Raw genomic sequence first — 19,190 nt, forward strand, 5'->3', positions numbered from 1 at the left:
TGAGAAGAGGAAAGGTGGGTTTAGGGGGAAAGATAAGAAGCTCATTCGTGGCTATATTTTATTTTATTTTATTTATTTATTTATTTATTGCATTTGTATCCCACATTTTCCCACCTATTTGCAGGCTCAATGTGGCTTACATAGTTTTGTTATGACAGGATATCAGATACAATTAGTGATGTGCAAAGATTAAGTGAAGGGGAGAAAGAAGGAGAGTGTTAGGCGGGTAAGTATAGAAGGTGGGCTTTCATAACTGGGTGGTTGGTGAGGTGGAAATATTCAGTTTCAAATAGCAATGACACATCAGGCAGCAGAGACTTGGGCCTGGATTCCTGGTGAAATATTTGGTGTAGAGAGTTAGATCTGGAAGTCATCAGCATAAAGATGGTACTGAAAACTATGGGAAGAGATCAAAACACCAAGGGAACAAGTATAGAGAGAGAAGAGAAAAGAAGAGGTCCCGAGAAAGAGTCCTGAGGTACACCAACTGACAATGGGATAGGTGTGGAGCACATGTAAGAGTAAATGTTCACATATTAGTAGTGAACATTTTGCCATCTTATAAAAGGAAGTGATAGGGGGAATAAGCCAGTAGCTTGTTTAGAATAATGTATATTCTGCCAGTCGTAACTATTTACTCCCCAGTGAGTAATAAAATTGAAAAAAAACAGAGACAATTTACATATAAACAACTGACGGATATAAAACAGCCATATGGTCAACCCAAACTCAGTAATCAACCTACCCCAATTGGCAAAAATATGTATACATCTCTTCAAAGACTCCTAAATGCTCAAGAGTTTTGACAGAACTACTTCACAATTGCTAATGAGAACATTACTGAGTCCCAAGAAGAACATAGAACTTCAATTTTGAATGCAGTATAGAAAAAGATATAGCCAGAGTGTGTTTACGCTGTCAAAAGTTCATCAGAAACCATGTCACAGTTGAACAGAACATAGTGCCCCTTTTAAATGATGTAGGATTTGGAGATGATATAGAATCAGTGTGTTTTTTCTACTGAAAAAGGTACCGGTACTCAAATGCCAGGCCATCCTTCAGGGGTGGGGTGATCACTGAGGGACCCACCCCACAATAGCCAGGCCCCCTGCAACCAGTCACAGAATCTATGACAAGGTAGAATTGGTGTGTAGACCCTGAGCTCGTTCATTAAAACTTGGGAACCATGGGTCAATTTTAGCAGACAATGGAAAAGGTGCCGGTACTCAGTACCCCCAAGTACCCCCTCAAAAAAAGCCATGTATAGAATGTGGTTGAGTTGCCATCTTAACATGGAGAAAGACCTATTGATGAAACTCTGATGCAACATGAACAGGAGTGAGCTATCAGAGGAGGAAGAGAAAAATGTGAAAGTTCTCTCTCCGCAAGCACTGATGTTGGAGTCAGTCCAAGATATTTGATGATGATATAAGTGAATGAATCCATATATTGGGTCTATGGTGCAATTTGTAATCGGAAAAAAACCCACAGAGTCCATTCTTGACTGTGGTTTAAGTGATTCTATATTGAGCCACATTTTAAGGGCTATTCTGTATATCAGATGCCCTCATTTACACACCCCTTGCATGTGTAGATGTATAAAAGTCACCTTTATGCATATAAGCATACACTCGCTCAATAAAGTGCCTATAGGGTGCCTTAGCACTATTCTGTAAGAGTGTGTGTAAGTAGCATAGCACATAAAGGTAAGGAAGAAAATTTTTCTTTACTCAACATGTCTGCAATTCGTTGCCAGAAAATGTGGTAAAGGCAGTTAGCTTAGCAGAGTTTAAAAAAGGTTTGGACGGCTTCCTAAAATAAACGTCCATAGACCATTATTAAATTGGACTTGGGGAAAATCCACTGTTTCTGGGATAAGCAGCATAAAATGTTTTGTACCTTTTTGGGGATCTTGCCAGGTATTTGTGACCTGGATTGGCCACTGTTGGAAACAGGATGCTGGGCTTGATGGACCTTTGGTCTGTCCCAGTATGGCAATACTTATGTACTTATGGGCGGTACATGCATAGGCAGGACTTCCACTTAACCCACGTAACTTTACAGATTACTGAAGGTACATGTGTCCCTGCAGTTATTCCAGGTCTACAGGCTTGTAAATATTAGGTGCACCAATACCAGGTTACACTAGTATTTTGTAATGTAATCTGGGCTCCCACCACATGTCCTCAGGGCACCTAAATGGAGGTGTCTGGTTGTAGAATCGGCACCTATATGGAGCGTACCGTGTACTCTTTGCCCCATGTGTGGCACTATTTCTTCCATGCTGCTGAGTTGCTTGACTGGTGATTAACAGTGGAACAGTGAATGCAATGGAAGCACACAGACCTCTGGGACTGATCCATAGATGCTGAATAATAAAAGCACACAAATTATTTAAAACCTGAGCATCTAGTGAGCAAAGGTCTGTTCTACTTCACAAGTTGAAAGACATAGAACCAGAGGTCAGCCCTCTGATTTTTTTTTTTTAATTTTGGAGGAAGGGGGCCCAGAAGTGGACTGGGGGGGGGGGGGGGGGGCAATGCATCTCCTCTCCCTCCCCATCCCCTTTCTGCATAGAACACCAGAAAGTTGCTCTACTGTCTTCTGCCTGCAAATATTGCTTTCAATATGGGCCCAAAGAATTTTTGGCTTGTTTTAAGAAATATGAAATAACTAGGGCTGCATTTCGATTCAAATTTTTTATCATGCAACATAGCCAGTAGTCCATTGGGGGAGGGGGCATGCATTTCCTCTCCCTCCCTTCCCCACATTAGATATCATACCTTTGCTGGTGAGGATGCCGAAGCCCCGCCAGTTGAAGAAATCCATTGCCAAAGCACTCCGTTCCTCCTTGTGCTGCCTCGAGCAAGGAAGTCAGCAGGGTGCCTCCAGCTGCTGCACTCCCTGAGCATGCTCAATTCATGCACGAACTGAGCTTGCTTGGGAAGTGCAAGTGTTGGTGGCTGGAGGCACCCCACTGACTTCCTCACTCCTGAGTCAGTACGAGGAGGAAGGAGGTGACTTGGGCAGCGGATTTCTTTGGCTGGTGGGCCTTCATCAACCTCACCAGCCATTGAACAGATCCTGCAGCTTTGGAAGGGGACTTCCATTCTCTCCCTCTCTCATATGTGCCCCCCCGTGCCTTTGCCCATTCTGTCATGTGCCCCCCCCCGTGCCTTTGCCCATTCTGCCATATGCCCCCTGTGCCTTCACCCATTCTCTTTGTCTCTCTTTCAAATGTGCCCCTCTGTGCCTTCACCCATATTCTCTCTGTCTCTCTTTTTCAAATGTGCTATGCTTCCTCTCACAATGCCCTCCCCCAACCGCTTGGTCAGTCTGGCATTTCTCTCTCCTGGACCACTAATGGTTCTCTCTCCCCTCCTCTCCCTTTCCGGTTTACCTTGGGGAGAGAGAACTGCTGGTGATTCTGGAGGGGAGCGAGATATGCCGGGGAGGTTGGGCAGTTATGCAGGGGAGAGAGGGTAGTTAATCATTAATCATGATAAAGTTTTTTAATCACAAGTAATAACACTTTAATTGCAATTAATGTACAGCCATAGAAATAACACTAGGTGGTTTAGATTTGTATTATCCTTGGACTGAATGTTTTGATATTTACTTCATATTTATAGCATTTATCATGTGGCATGCCCTTATTTTATATTAAAAAAAAAAAAAACAGCACACTCACAACTGAATGAAGTGGGTTTTTATATACTAATCAGTTTAGACAGAGCCCAGTTGTAATTATTTCTATTCCTTTTCATCTCTTGGCTTGGTTTTGCTAGATCAAAATTGTTCTAACTAATATTTATATCTGCTTTTCTATTACTCAATTTGCCCTAAATAATTTTTATTTTACTGGTCTAAAACATTACGTCCAATGTAGTTTTCTAAGCTTTGATTTGAGATAGGAACCACGAAACCCATTAATGGAAATCAGGCCAAAAGTCCAAACATATCAATCCAAACAGGAAACTGAAAAAAAAGTAGGGATTTTGTGTATTGGCATGGTTTATTTGCTGTCTGGTGAAAAAGCAGTGATGCTGACACGTGCACACACACGTGGGATACTGTAATATCGCTCAGTACAAGAGAATACTCTGTATACACTATTAAACTGTGCACAGCTTCCACTATCAGGCCATACTATGAAACTTAGTTGCATAGTAACAGTGCATTGCAGTACATAAAGACCAGTCATCTAGCCAGTAGTTCAGTCTACGCAATTAAGATGGTATCCTAGTTACTTGTGTAAGGCCTCTTCTTATCCAAATCAGTTTTTGTTGTCTTCCTTATTGGTTATCTTATTGTTTATTGTAAAAGACTTATAACCCGCATATCATAATATTCCTATGCGGATAACATAACTTATAGACACAATCAATTAAAACAAACAAACATACATCAAACATACTTTTGTAGACTAAATTTCAAAAGAAAACACTTTGACAAAAAATGTGTTTGACCATCCTAAAAGAACAATCTTGGTGAGATCAGCATAGAATTTCCTATACATTATCCAAGAGCCCGAACTTGAGGCACTGGGTCTTTTCAAAAGAAAGACATTTCACAGCCCAGCCACCATGGAATCCGCATCCCTCAAAGGCTGCCCGTGACTAACGGAGTCATTTTAAAAGCCAATTATGTTACTACATACAGAGGAGTATTTGCAGAAACGGCTTGTTCTAAGGTTTAAGGTGAAAGTACAGTCAAACCTGTTTAATGTCTCTACAGTTAATATCATGCCCCGTATACTATCACAGCTTTTTTAAATCCCTGGTCAGCACCCATTGTAATTAACAAGGACTTACACCGCATAAGTCACATATCGGTTAATATCAACAATTTTTGCCACTTGGTGATTGATAGTAACATAGTAGATGACGGCAGAAAAAGACCTACACGGTCCATCCAGTCTGCCCAACAAGACAAACTCATATGTGCTAGGTTTGTGTATATCTTACCTTTTTTTTTTGTTGTTGTTACATTTGTACCCTGCGCTTTCCCACTCATGGCAGGCTCAATGCGGCTTACATGGGGCAATGGAGGGTTAAGTGACTTACCCAGAGTCACAAGGAGCTGCCTGTGCCTGAAGTGGGAATTGAACTCAGTTCCTCAGTTTCCCAGGACCAAAGTCCACCACCCTAACCACTAGGCCACTCCTCCACGTTACCTTGATTTGTAACTGTCATTTTCAGGGCACAAGACCGTACAAGTCTGCCCAGCATTATCCCCGCCTCCCAACCACCAGCCCCGCCTCCCACCACCGGCTCTGGCACAGACCGTATAAGTCTGGCCAGCACTATCCCCGCCTCCCAACCGCAACCTACCGCTTAATATCACAAAGTGAGTCTCCATGTTGCTATACAGCCAATCACAGTTCTCTTCTTTATCACGTAACAGATTCTAGTTCAGCTGCAGCTTCACGCAGACTCCGATGAGCAGTGACGTGACGGTCTACACATGCATGTTAAAATGGCAGCTAAGCGTAAGCCTGTCAATTTTGCCATAAATTTTGCCAAATTTAAAAATGGAGATTATAAAGATGCTAGATAACAACTGTAAGTGCAAAGACATCACTGAAAAGTTTTTGGTGTTGACCTTTCCACTGTGTCAAAACTTGCTAACAAGTGGGACAAAATAATAAAGGATTTCCATTCATCACTAGCATGTGCCATTTATATGCTCAGTCTCCCAGTCTTGTAAGGTCCTCTTGTAATTTTTTACAATCCTCTCGCAATTTAACAACTTTGAATAAGTTTGTGTCGTCAGCAAATTTAATTACCTCACTAGTTACTTCCACGTCTAGATCATTTATAAATATGTAAAAAAGCAGCGGACCCAGCACAGACCCCTGGGGAACCCCACTATCTACCCTTTTTCATTGAGAATACTGACCATTTAACCAGTTTTTAATCCATAATAGGACACCACCTCCTATCCCATGACTCTCCAGTTTCCTCTGGAGTCTTTCATGAGGTACTTTGCCAAATGCCTTTTGAAAATCCAGATACACAATGTTGACTGGCTCACCTTTATCCACATGTTTGTTCACCCCTTCAAAGAAATGTGATAGATTAGTGAGGCAAGATTTCCCTTCACTAAATCCATGTTGGCGTTGTCTCATTAATCTATGCTTTTGAATATGCTCTGTAATTTTGTTCTTTATAATAGTCTCTACCATTTTGCCTGGCACCGACGTCAGGCTCACCAGTCTACAATTTCCTGGATCTCCTCTGGAACCTTTTTTAAAAATCGGCATTACATTGGCCACCCTCCAATCTTCCTGTACCTTGCTTGATTTTAAAGATAAATTACATATTACTAACAATAGTTCCACAAGTTCATTTTTCAATTATATCAGTACTCTGGGATGAATACCATCTGGTCCAAGAGATTTGCTACTTTTCAGTTTGTCAAATTACACCATTACATCCTCCAGGTTTATAGAGATTTCATTCCGTTTCTGTGACTCATCAGCTTTGAATACCATTTCTGGCACCTGTATCTCTCTCAAATTTTCCTCCGTGAAGACTGAAGCAAAGAATTCATTTAATTCTCTGCGGTGGCTTTGTCTTCCCTGAGTGCCCCTTTACCCCTTTGGTTATCTAGCGGTCCAACCGATTCTTTTGCCGGCTTCTTGCTTTTAATATACCTGTAAAAATGTTACTACATGTTTTTGCCACCAATGCAATCTTTTTTCAAAGTCCATCTTTGCCTTCTTTATCAGCGCTTTGCATTTGACTTTACATTCCTTACGCTGTTTTGGTTCCTTCTTCCATTTTCTGAAGAATTTTCTTTTAGCTCTTATAGCTTCCTTCACCTCACTTTTTAACCATGCCAGCTGTCGTTTGGTCTTCCTTTCTTCTTTTTTTAATAGACGGAATATATTTGGTCTGGACTTCCAAGATGGTATTTTTGAATAGCATCCACACCTGATGTGATACTGGATCAGTTATTCAACATAAAACTATGGCTAATAAGAGGGTTATTATATGTAGGTAATTTGTGGTGCTAGCAACTGAACAAATGTGGGACAAAGCCAAGTCCTAATGGAATAGGAGCGATTCCGGCTGCAAATGAGAATGTGTGTCTTCCAAACTGCTTAATTATCTTGTCTAGGAAAATTGAAGAGTGTCACTGATTTGGTACTAGTATTAATTTATTTTATTTATTAGGATCTATTTACCGCCTTTTTGAAGGAATTCACTCAAGGTGGTTACAGTAAGAAAAAATCAAACATGAGCAATAGGCAATTACAGCAGTAAAAATATTCAAATAATGCAAAGTATGGCATAGTACACTCAGTGCATTATTTGTAGCGAAAAAGGTGCCAGTACTCAAATGACAGGCCAGTTTTCAGGGGTGAGATGATCACTGAGGGACCCACCCCACAATAGCCAGACCCCCTGCAACTAGTCACAGAATCTATGACAAGGCAGAATTGGTGTGTAGAGCCTGAGCTGTTTCATTAAAACTTGGGGCCCATGGGTCAGTTTTAGCAGACAATGGAAAAGGTGCCGGTACTCAGTACCCCCTCAAAAAAAGCCCTGAGTACACTACTTACAATGTCAACACAATATGTAATAGAACAGTTTAATAGATAACCTAGAGTATAAGCAAAGATGGAACATATACATATTTTCAAAGCACTTAGCCTATGGAACTTTGGAAGGCTAAGTGCTTTGAAAATGAGCCCCATAGATAGGTAAGAGGAGTTAGAAAGTAAGATGACTAACTTATAGAGAAGTGCACATGAGATCAGAGAGATGGTTAAATATTATCTCAGCTAGGGTAGAAGTGGAGGCAACTTACAAACTGAATATAATAAACATGAAAATGTCGAACTATAACACTGTGCGGAATGGTTGTGGCTAGAAGAAGAAGCTGTTTTCTTAACGTTGTCACAGTGACCGCAGAAAGTTTTCAGTCACTAGGGTTACAAGTTTTTGATTGCAACATGTTCAGGAAATACACTGACAGTGAAACCGAGCTTGGAGCTGACATACGTATCAAAAATCAGCTTTGTGCCCATCTGCAGGAAGAGAAGGAAATCAAGAAAGCCTTAACCTGCTTTTCACAGTTGCAAGTAGGAAATGGAGCGATGAAAGCAAGTCTAGCTTTCTTCCCGATGCTGCCCAGTTTGAAAGCTGCCTCTTTCTCTGGCTGAGCTCACAGTCTTCTGTAGATGGATCTTAGCTCACCACAGATCTGCAACACTAACAGGAACTGAGCAGACACGTGCTTGCTCTTTGTTACTCATAGTTTTTGTGAACTAACAATTAATAAACCCTGAACATTTGTTTCTGTTGACCTTCATTTCTCCCTCAGTTAGTTGTATTCTGGAAGGCAATATACATGATTATAATTGTATTTTCATATAGTGACAGTGGTGTATGCCTCAGGGTTTTTTGTTTTTTTTTGTAAAAGTACATATACCTCATGAATATGGAAGAATATATCACGTTAAAAAGTAGATCCAGGGTGATTTGTGTACAGCAGGATATAAGGGGGTGAAGAGGACACATCACTAGGACCGAGGGGACATGCTACTGATTTGTGCTTAGAGTGCTAAGGTCTGCTTTTGATTTATACATGAACTAGCCAGCACCCCTGCACCCGTCCCGGGCCCTCTCTTCGGTATTGAACTTACATCAGCGAAACGCAGGCAGCACGCAGATCAGCTGAGCTTCCGTCAGCCTTCCTTCTCTGCCTGTGTCCTGCCCTCGTGTGACGTAACGTCGGCGAGGGTGGGACACAGGCAGGGAAGAAAGGGCGACGGGAGCTCAGCTGTTCTGCGTGCTGCGTTTCGCCGATGTAAGTTCAATACCGAAGAGAGTGCTCGGACCGGGTGGAGGGGGGCAGCAGCGACCTCAGGGGGGGGGGAGGAGCAGGAGTGGTGACCTCGGGGGGGGGGGGGGAGCGGGAGCGACGTCGGCGGCTTCGCGCAGTTTTCCTCTCTGTCCTGCCCCCGTCATCACGTATTGACGCAGGGGGACGCGGGGGCGGGACAGAGAGGGAAGTCTCTACTGCGCATTTGCAAGTGAGTACGGTCACTCGCCATTTATATGTTTGATAGATTTTAGCTAGGGACCTGTATACTAGAGAATGACATGGGGACAAAGTTTGTCCCTGTCCCCGCCCCGTCTCCGTGGGTTCTGTTTCCATCCCATCCCCACAGGCCCTGTATCCATCCCCACCCCGTCCCCATGGGCTCTGTCCTCATCTACAGAAGCCTTGAACACTTATGATTTTATATTTAAATCTTTTTATTAAAGTATAAAAAGGAACAATATACTGTGCAACTATTGTGTATAAATTACAAATAGAAACAATAATAACAATGAGCAGCTATAATAACCCTCCTTCCCACCACCACCCTCTACCCTTCCAACTAGAAAATGACACGGGGACAAAATTTGTCCCCGTCCCTGTGGGATCTGTCCCCGCCCCCACCCCACGAACTCTGTCCCCATCCCCGCGGTTACTGCTGTTTCCCGTCCCCGTGTCATTCTCTACTGTATACAAGCAAATTTTAAGTCTCCTTTGTTATTTATGATACAGAAGAGGAAACTTCTCAGAAAATGATGTAGAGAAAAGGGTAGCAAAAGACAAAACATAAGAAGGATGTGTTCCACATCAGCCAGGGCCACAGTTTGGCAAAATCGAATAACAAATGTAGTACAGCTGTGTGAAGCCTTCCAGCAGGGTTATTGATCTCCTGATAGAATCTCTGTGTAGCTTAGATACAAGGATTTCTGGCAGTATTGTACGAAGAAGAGTGAAGGTGGCAGGCAGGGGTCACAGCTGATTGTAGATGTTGAACATAATCTTGCTAACTTTTTTGTGTGTGTAGGATGTGGCGCGTCAGTGACCTGGTGCAATGGCTCTGATGGCAGCTATAGTGCACTCTTTATGGCTAGACAGGTGCATAGAATTTTCAAAATAACACTGATTATTTGATTCAGACATTTGATTAAGTATAACATCAAATTCTACACGTGATATTGTTGCCTCCTGATTTTTAATCCATTAGTATGTAGTATAAAAAATGTTTATATAAATGCTGCTTAGAGTGCAGAAACCCCCAGATTCTGTATAGGTCACCAATCCCAGATCCATGCGTAAACTAGACAGTTAGGCATTAACAAGCACTTATTGGAGTTAACAAGCACTTAATTGGCAGTAAATAGAAGTTACATGCAGATCTGCCCTATTCTATAACTTGTGCACCTAAATTTCATAGTGTGCAATTCCAAAGGGGGTGTGGCCATGGGAGGGGCATGGGCAGGTCAGGGGTGTTCCCAGAAATTAGGTGCAGTGTTATACCTGCATTTGGACACCTAACTGCCATCAGCTGGGTGCGAGCATTTGGTGAATAATATGCCTATGGATAGATATAAATTGACTGTGATGACAAGTAAAAAAAAAATAAGAAAAAGCTGATAAGTAAAAAAGAAGGAAGGAGATGTTTAATGTGAGGAGATTTTGATATGATGATGTGTAATTATTTTTTTTTATTGTAGTATGTTGTTTTAATATTTTGAGTGTATTAGTTGTACGCCATCTAGAACATTGTGGATTGAGTGGTTATAAATGTTTTTAAATAAATAAATTCTCGTGCCCAAAGTTATGCGCAAAGGGGGAGATTCTATATATGGCACCTAAAAAAAAAATCCATGCAGAAGGGGACAATCATATTGCCTAAATCTGCGCACCTCCATTTACACCAGTGAAAACATACTATAAATCCTGGCATTGTAGATTTAGACACAGAGGGCCATATTATATAACTAAGCGTGTAAATTTCATCACACCCACGAAATACACATTTCCTCACCCATAACCATGCCCCTTTTGTCTGTACGTATTAGAAGTTTGGCACAGTGCATTACAGAATACACTTAGTGAGTTGTGTGCGTAAATTGTAATTATTACCAATTACTGCACATTTATTTATTTATTTAGATTTTTGCTCACACCTTTTTCAGTAGTAGCTCAAGGTGAGTTACATTCAGGCACACTGGATATTTCTCTGTCCCAGGAGGGCTCACAATCTAAATTTGCACAAGATCACAAGGATCAGCAGCGGGATTTGAACCGGCCACCTCTGGATTGCAAGACCGGTGCTCTAACCACTAGGCCACACCTCCACTATTGCTTAAGTGCTGTTATCAACGTTAATTAGCTTGTTAAGCCAATTAAGTTACCTGTGCTGTTATAGAATCCACTTGGATTTCGGCATGGATCTCTAGGTGCACTACATAGAATCCGGGAGAAAATACGCGCTAAATTGGTGTTCTATAAAGAATGCTCTTTACAGAGCACCCTTTATAGAATACTAGCTTAATGCGGATCAACCCTACACATAACTTTAGCCACCATTTATTGAATCTAGCCCAAAGTGCATGGTGCCACTGCAGTGCATGACTATGTAGGAACTGCAGAAGGCAGTCAGCAGGAGATTTGGATTGTTAAGCTTTTGCTGTTCATAACAGGGCTGACGAGGGGGGGAGGCAAGATTCTCCCGGCGCCGGGGTCTGTCTCTCTTCTGCTCCTGACGGGACCCGGTTGATCGTGTCCTGACAGGAGCAGGAGAAAGAAAACTCCAGCGCTGGGCTCCCCTTAGAGGCTGGGTAGGAGCAGGCGCAGGGCTTCGGGGCCTCTGGTTTGGCTGGCGGGAGACCCCAAGCCCCGTCAGCAGAAGCCTTCCTCTTTTCCGTTGCATTGCCTGCGGTGCAGCTGCGTTTCCGGTGGCCCATAATCTTCATTTAGTGTTTCTTCTTTTTGCGAAGGTTTACATTTAAGTAACTGAAAAAAGTGTGATTTGTAGAAGCAATGCAAACAAGTACCTTGTGTGCATGTTTGTTCCATTTTAATGATGTCTCTGTTTTTGTGTTTTGTGTTCATGTGTTTCTGTAACTGTGTATAACCAAGGAGAGACTAATTCTAAGGTGGGCATGGATTGGTGTTATGATATTCATGTATAACCCTTCCTTAGGCACAGAAGTTGAAAACAGAACTGCTAGGCTGACTATCAACATTTTGAATTAGGTTCAGTAATAAGTTCTGTCTGTAGAGTAATGTCTTTTGGCACAGGAATAGGTCGGTATATGATACTTGCTAAGGCTAACCAGGAAAAAGATTTACTCATATTAAGTAATTATAAATGAGTACTAAATATGGAAAGCCAAACATCTGCAGTCAAAACTGCATTAAACAGAAGGTGGGTGGCTGGAAGCCAGGAGCAAAGATGATATTATTCTGTATCCGGCCCTCTTCATATCACATACACAGTTCAGGGTCCAGTTTTGAGACCCATCTGCAAAATGGCTATTCAGATACTAGAAGAAATAGGAACTGGTGCAAAAGAAACAGGGGAATGATTCAGGATTGGTGGCAATTCCATTTCTGATTATGACTTTTTATTTATTTATTTTGCCTTTCCTTGTATTTCCATGTAGAGAATCAGTAACTGCCTCTCAGAAGAAGTTTGAACTCCTCAGTGGAGTAGTCTGATGATTAGTGCAGTGACCTGAGAACCAAGAGAACCGAGTTTGATTGTCACTGCAGCTCCTTGTGACTCTGGGCAAGTTAATTAAATTTCCATTGCCCCAGGTACAAAATAAGTAATTGTATATAAATGTAAACCACTTTGATTGTAACCACAGAAAGTTGGTATATCAAATCTCTTTTCCCTTCCCTAATGAACTGTGTAGCTGATTGAGTACAGTTACAAACATTGAAGCAGAGCAGCCCCATCTCGATTTAACTTTTGGGGCCCAGCAGTTTCCCTCTGCTCTTGTGAGTATCCAGCTGAATCAGAAGCTGCTTTACTAAGGTTACATCTTGAGTTCTGGCTAGAGCACAAAGTAGACACATCCCCTGGCTTTCAGCCTGCAGCAGGCCCCGAAGGAACTGACTGTCTTGACATTCAGATGTTTTCTAACTAAAAAACATTCTTGACTTGTTTTATAGAATTATATAAGTTCAGTTAAACAGAAATGTACATTTCACTATTTTTTTTAAAATAGTGCTTGAGGTGCTTCATCCCAGTAGCTGAAGTCCTTTATAGGCTGTGATATTTTAAATGACCAACAAAAAAAAAAAACACTGGACCTTTTAAAAGGGTATCTCAGGTCAGAAAAAAAAGTCAATTTCCTCCAAGGTCAAGCAGGATTATATAGTCTTTATATAGAATCATCCAATAGAGCCTTGGCTGGAAAAGTGTTAGAAAATAAAAAAAACTTTCTAGCACAGTGAACTATGTATGTGCAGGTCCTCTCACATGTGCAGGATTTTCTTAGTTCTTTTTCTTCCGCAGAGCCCAACAGTTGCATTTTTCTGTGAATTCAAGTAAGTTTTAAATTCTCATGTTAAAATCCTGTTTGTTTTGTGTGTGTGTGTGTGTCGGGGCCACCTTTATTTTGTCCCTTTTCACTCTTGGAAAAGACCTAGTTAGATGCTTTGACTTTTATTGCTTTCTTGATTTTTGGTACAGCTGTGATCTGCACCAGTCTTGGGGCATCAGTTGATACGTCATTTGGTCTAGTTGTGGCTGTTTTTCTCCTGTTGTCCAATAGACCAAAGACTAACAGTGCTATTAAATATTGTGCGCAGTTGAATTGTGCTTTGTGCCTGAACATGACATCCCTTGTGTCACCTGTCAGAAGATGAAATCTCTGTATTTTCATGGCAGTCAAGGGCAGAAAGAGAAGCTGTTTGATTTGACCTAGTCTGGCCCAAGTACACCTGCACTTTAAGGCATTTACACCAAGAAACCTGGGGATGCATCAACTAATAATCACCCCCCCCCCCCCCATTGAGGGAGTGCATTGATAGAGGCCATTGGGACTGAATATAATTCTTTTCAAAGAAAGTGAAAGAGATGAATAACTTAGTGGTTAGAGCAGCAAGTTGAGAACACGGAAGCTAGGGTTCATATCCCGACCACACTCCTTGTGACCTTGGGTTTCACTTCACCCTCTATTGCCTCAGGCACAAATTCAGATTAAAAGTCTCCCTTCCCAGATCCAAAGGAAACTTATAGTCACATAGAGATATACTCAAATTACAGGAGATATCTCAGATACCAATAAGAAAACACCTTCTCCAGTATAGTATACTGCTGTTTGGCCTAGCAGTAGTACCATTAGTATTCACAAAATGCCTTGCTGTGGTAGCACTACAATTATGCAAACTGGAAGGGTGCATGGGTTTTCTTTTCTGGATGATTGGCTGGTCAAGAGCACATCTCAAGAAGGTACCACAAACTTGGTAATAACAATTTTCCAATTGTTGGAGTCACAAAGGTTTGTCATAAATTATCCTAAATCCTACATGAGCCTATCATCCCAATTGCTAGATATGACTTTGTTTCCACAAGGAATAAAGGATCACCATCCATCATGAAGAAATAGAGAACCAGCAGAGAGTGTTGTACCTTTGGGCTTCAACAATACATACTTAGTGTTTCAGCAATACTTCCGTGGCAAATTTCACTATGAATCAAGTTTAATGGACCTTACTTTCCTAGTGAACCCAAGCTACTCAGAGCTTCTGAGATACCATCTAAATCACCTGGGAACTTGGAGTCACTCTGTCTAGGTAGATGATCCATTTCATCTGTCCAGAAGCACCTCATTCCAAATCTGCAAACTTGTCTTGCCCTATTATTAGATGCATCAAACTGGTCTAGGGAGCTCATGTAGGTGGGCTTCACACCCAGGGCCTATGGTTTTCTTCTCAGGAAAAGCTTCAAATAATCTACTTAGTGATCTGAAATGCTCTAAAGACTTTCAGATATTATTTGTGGAAGAAAATTATCCAAATCCATACAATCCAGTAGCTATGCTCTGTGTAAATAAGTAGGGAGGAACAGGATCATACTTCCTATGTGGGAAGACTATCAGGATGTGGAACTGGGCCATCTCACACGACTGCATATCTAACAGGAAAGGACAGCATCCTGGCAAACTTGAGTTTAGTCCTGCTACTAAACTCAAGTTTGGACAGCAGAGCAGCAAACAAGATATTCTACAAATGGGGAGCACTCATGTTAGATCTGTTTGCATCCCTTCTAAACAGGAAGAATCCTTGGTTCAGTTGGATGATAGGGACACATGATAGATAAGCCTCTGATGCCTTCCTCTGATTTTTCTAGTGTCAGATTCTTAAAAGTTGAGCTCCTTATTGACAGAGAATGATATGGTTCCTACTCTTGTAGAAGTTGCCCATCAAAGAGCCAAGCTGATTCGGGCTGTTGACAATCATAATCATGCTGAATTGAGGAACACTGTTATTATATCCCAACATCAGGTCTCTGGCTCTCACAGCATGGATGCTGAGAGGGCAGTGTTCAGTGAACTGAATCTAGTAATACAGAGCAGCATTTTAGAAAGGACATTCAAATGGGATTTGAGACTTCTAGGGCAGGACGTTCCAAGTTCCACTTGTATTTTTTTTTTGTTACATTTGTACCCTGCGCTTTCCCACTCATGGCAGGCTCAATGCGGCAGGCAATGGAGGGTTAAGTGACTTGCCCAGAGTCACAAGGAGCTGCCTGTGCCGGGAATCGAACTCAGTTCCTCAGTTCCCCAGGACCAAAGTCCACCACCCTAACCACTAGGCCACTCTTAGAAAAGGAATTACTGACATAGAACTTGTTTTAACATACATGAAGAAACAGGTGTTTATGCATCAGCTGCTTATAGCAAGAACATCCAGTTTAGAAAAATGAAAGTCTAAACTATCTATGGGGCAAAACGGGAACATGGATGTTTGTTCATTTGAACCATTTTTGAAACATAAACATTTATATTTCCTGCGGCTGTTACAAAGCCCAATGTTTCTTGCCTGTTTCACTTTCGGGGGGGGGGGGGGGGAGGAGGGACATCAACCACTGGAGGATTAAGGAGGTGATATCCCCTATTCCCTTCAGTAGGGCTTTGTTCAACAGGAGCACTTTTCTGTAACCTAGACATCCCACATAGCAGGTCTAAATTCAGACATGCATCTTTTTTGATTTAGACTTTCATTCCCCTTCTGAAATGGGGAATGAATGTTGATCTTTTGGGCCTATCCTGGTCCCACCCAGCAGACCATACCCACTTGTGATATGGATGTTCTTCAATTTTAGACATTCATATCTGGCTTTATGAAATTGGAATTTAGACATTCATGCAGTATAAATGTCTATGCCAGTTTATGGATGTCCTGGGCTGGCTAAACCTGTGGACAAGGCTAGGCATTGGCCAAGGGTGCCGATGATATAGAACACCAAAATCCCAGTTCAGTCTACTCTTCAGACTTCCAGAGTAGGGGTGGCCAACCTCGGCCCTTGCCAGGTTGGGTTTTCAGGATTTCCCCAATGAGTATGCCTGAGATCTATTTGTATTCAATGGAAGCAGTACATGCAAATAGATCTCATGCATATTTATTAGGGAAATCCTGAAAATGTGACTGGATTGTGGCCCTCGAGGACCAAGGTTGAACATCCCTGTTCTAGAGGAAAAGTTGTCGGATTGGGATTTTGGCACCCTTTATCTTCAGTGCCCTGAACCAGTGCCTCACCTGGTCCAGCAGGAGGGGGAGACTAGATTCCATGTGAAAGGGGGGGGGAGACTGAAAGGAGAGAGTTTGGGGGAGGGGGTGCCAATGCAGAAGTTGCCTCAGGGCACTGCAAACCCTTGAGCAGCCCTGGATGTCCAAAACACAAATAGCACTTCTAAAATAAGTGCCATAGTAATATAGTAAATGACGGCAGATAAAGACCAGCATGGTCCATTTAGTCTGCCCAGTAAGGTGACTGAGTTGTACTTGCCGCTCTGTGCAGGCTATGCCTTTGTATAGGGTTGTGCCTGCTGCTTCTAGCAGATTACACACCTTTATTCCTTTATTTTGAAATGTGAGTTTAAGGTTTGCTTTGATTCTGTCCTCTTGATTTATAGGGATCATATGTGTTTATCCCACACGTTTTTGAGTTCTGTCTTTGTTTTTCCCACTGTTCCACCAGAACAGTCAGACATCCACTACCCTTTCTGTGAAAACGTATTTCCTGATGTTGCTTTTAAGTTTATCTTCTTGCAGCTTTGTCATGTCCTCCAGTTACAGCTTCCCCGTCTTTGAAAAATATTTGTTCATTAATATATTTCAAGTATTTAAATGTCTGTGTCATATCATCTTCATCTCTCCTCTCGCCAAGGGTATACATTTTCAGGTCTTCTTACATCTTCTGGCACAGAGCCAATATTCTTCTGAACCACTTTTTAAAATATCCTTATATATATAAAATGGCAAACTTTTCCTTCTTACCCTGCCCAAAGTACTGATCCCTGATGCACTTCATTACTTACCTTTTTTCCCTCCAAGTGAGTTCCTCTCGGTCATCTGTCAGCCAACTAATTTCTGATCCATTTTACCACCTTGGGAATCTGTCTGATTATTTATCTCAAACCCTTCTGGCTTCTAGAAGACACTCTACTAGAGAGTCTTACAGTTTCAAGTGGAAGAGACTTGCTCTCTGGTGTGCTAGGACAACCTTAGATCATTTTTTTTCTGTACTACCAAAAACTGCATTGACCTCTTTTCACATTTATCAGAGTAAGATTTGAAAATTAACTCAATATTGTAGGGTTCGTGCAGTGCAGTTGGTGCTTAACGTCTCTCATCAAGCCTGCTGTTGTGTCTTGGGACCTCAGTGGATTTATAACCCAACTGATGAAAGCACCCTTTCAGCCACTAGACTCGTGTGAGCTGAAGTATCAGACCTGGAAGGTCTTAGTTTTGATGGCACACAGCCAGTGAGAGAAGGACACAAAAGAGGCAGAAGATCTGCGATGCAGAGAGCGGAACAAGTAGCAGACCCACAACTATAGACAGTCAAAAAGCAAGGATTTTAATTCAAACAATCATATATGCCTGACATGGCCACATTTCACCAAAAGGCTGCATCAGATGTAGAACTAGAGAGGTAAATTCAAAAGGAAACTTCCCTCTAGATTAACCATGAAGATGAATTAGCCTTGCAGCATGTCTCTCAAGGGTTCTCCAGCAAATCAGTCAAGACTTGCTTTTTGACTGTCTATATTTGTGGGTTCTGTTGTTCGACACCATCAGTGAGCTCCAGACCTCCAAAGTAGGTTAGGGTAATTCTGAACACATATAAGTTCCTGCCTTTGTTGGTGTTGGATTATCCACTGAATAATTCTTCCAGAATTTACCCCCAGGTCACCTGTTCATGATGATGAGGCTGCCTTACACACCTTGGATTTCATAAGTGCCCTAGCTTTCTACTTGGAGTAGACTAAAGCCCATAGAAAATCCACCCAGCTTTGTTTCGTTTGATGAGACTGTTGTAGCCTAGTGAACACTGTTTGAATGGATAGCAGATGGTATTTTTTGCTAATGCACCATCAGACTTGAATTTGGAAGGGCATGTCAAGGCTCATGATATCACAGCCATTGTGGTGTTGGTGGCTCACCTGAGGTCATCCTCCATGGAAAAGATCTTCAGAGTTACAGTGCCAGTGTAGACTTCTGTTTATGCATTTGCTTCTCATTGTTGTTTGGAGAGAGATTCTTGCTGTAACAGTAGGTTTGGTTAGTCAGTCCTGCACAATTTGTTTTAGGTTTTAAATCTAACTCCTTCCTGCCCCACCCCCCCAGGTCCATTTTTATTATCATCAGGTTGCCTTCATTAATTAAAAATAAATATGACAATGGTGTGTTTTTAACAAAAACATATTTATTGTTACTTATTGGCCTTTGGATTTTCAGTTTTCCCTGTTTTGTGAAAGACAGGTATTCTTCGGGGATAGCAGGATAGTCCTAATAAGACAGAATTGCTTCTCCTAGTTTTAATATCTATATATGGAAATGAGGAAGTCCTGTGCAATATTGCCAGTGTAGGAAAACCTATATATTAAGATAGTACTATTTGAAGAAGCGTATGGTATATGGTAGTGTTGTCTAATGACCAGTGTGTATATGAAATCAGTATGGTTTTAAGGTCTGGTCGTTAGCTTAATGAATAAATCTTATATAGCCCTGGTTATTATAGTTAGTAATTTTATTTGTGAGTAGGGAAAGGGATGATTTGTTTTGTATTACTATGAATGTGTGTGGGAAAATGGAAATGATTTATTTCGTTACTTTTGTAGTAATGGTTGTGTATGTTTTTTGTAACC

General features: G+C 41.6%; 1 protein-coding gene across 9 annotated transcripts in view; it reads left to right on the plus strand.

Annotated features, from left to right (window-relative positions):
* Positions 1 to 19,190, plus strand: part of FNBP1 (formin binding protein 1) — a 203,271-nt gene that overhangs the window by 98,490 nt on the left and 85,591 nt on the right. The window lies entirely within an intron of this gene.

This window comes from Microcaecilia unicolor, chromosome 6 (assembly GCF_901765095.1).
Source record: "Microcaecilia unicolor chromosome 6, aMicUni1.1, whole genome shotgun sequence".
Lineage (NCBI taxonomy): Eukaryota > Metazoa > Chordata > Amphibia > Gymnophiona > Siphonopidae > Microcaecilia > Microcaecilia unicolor.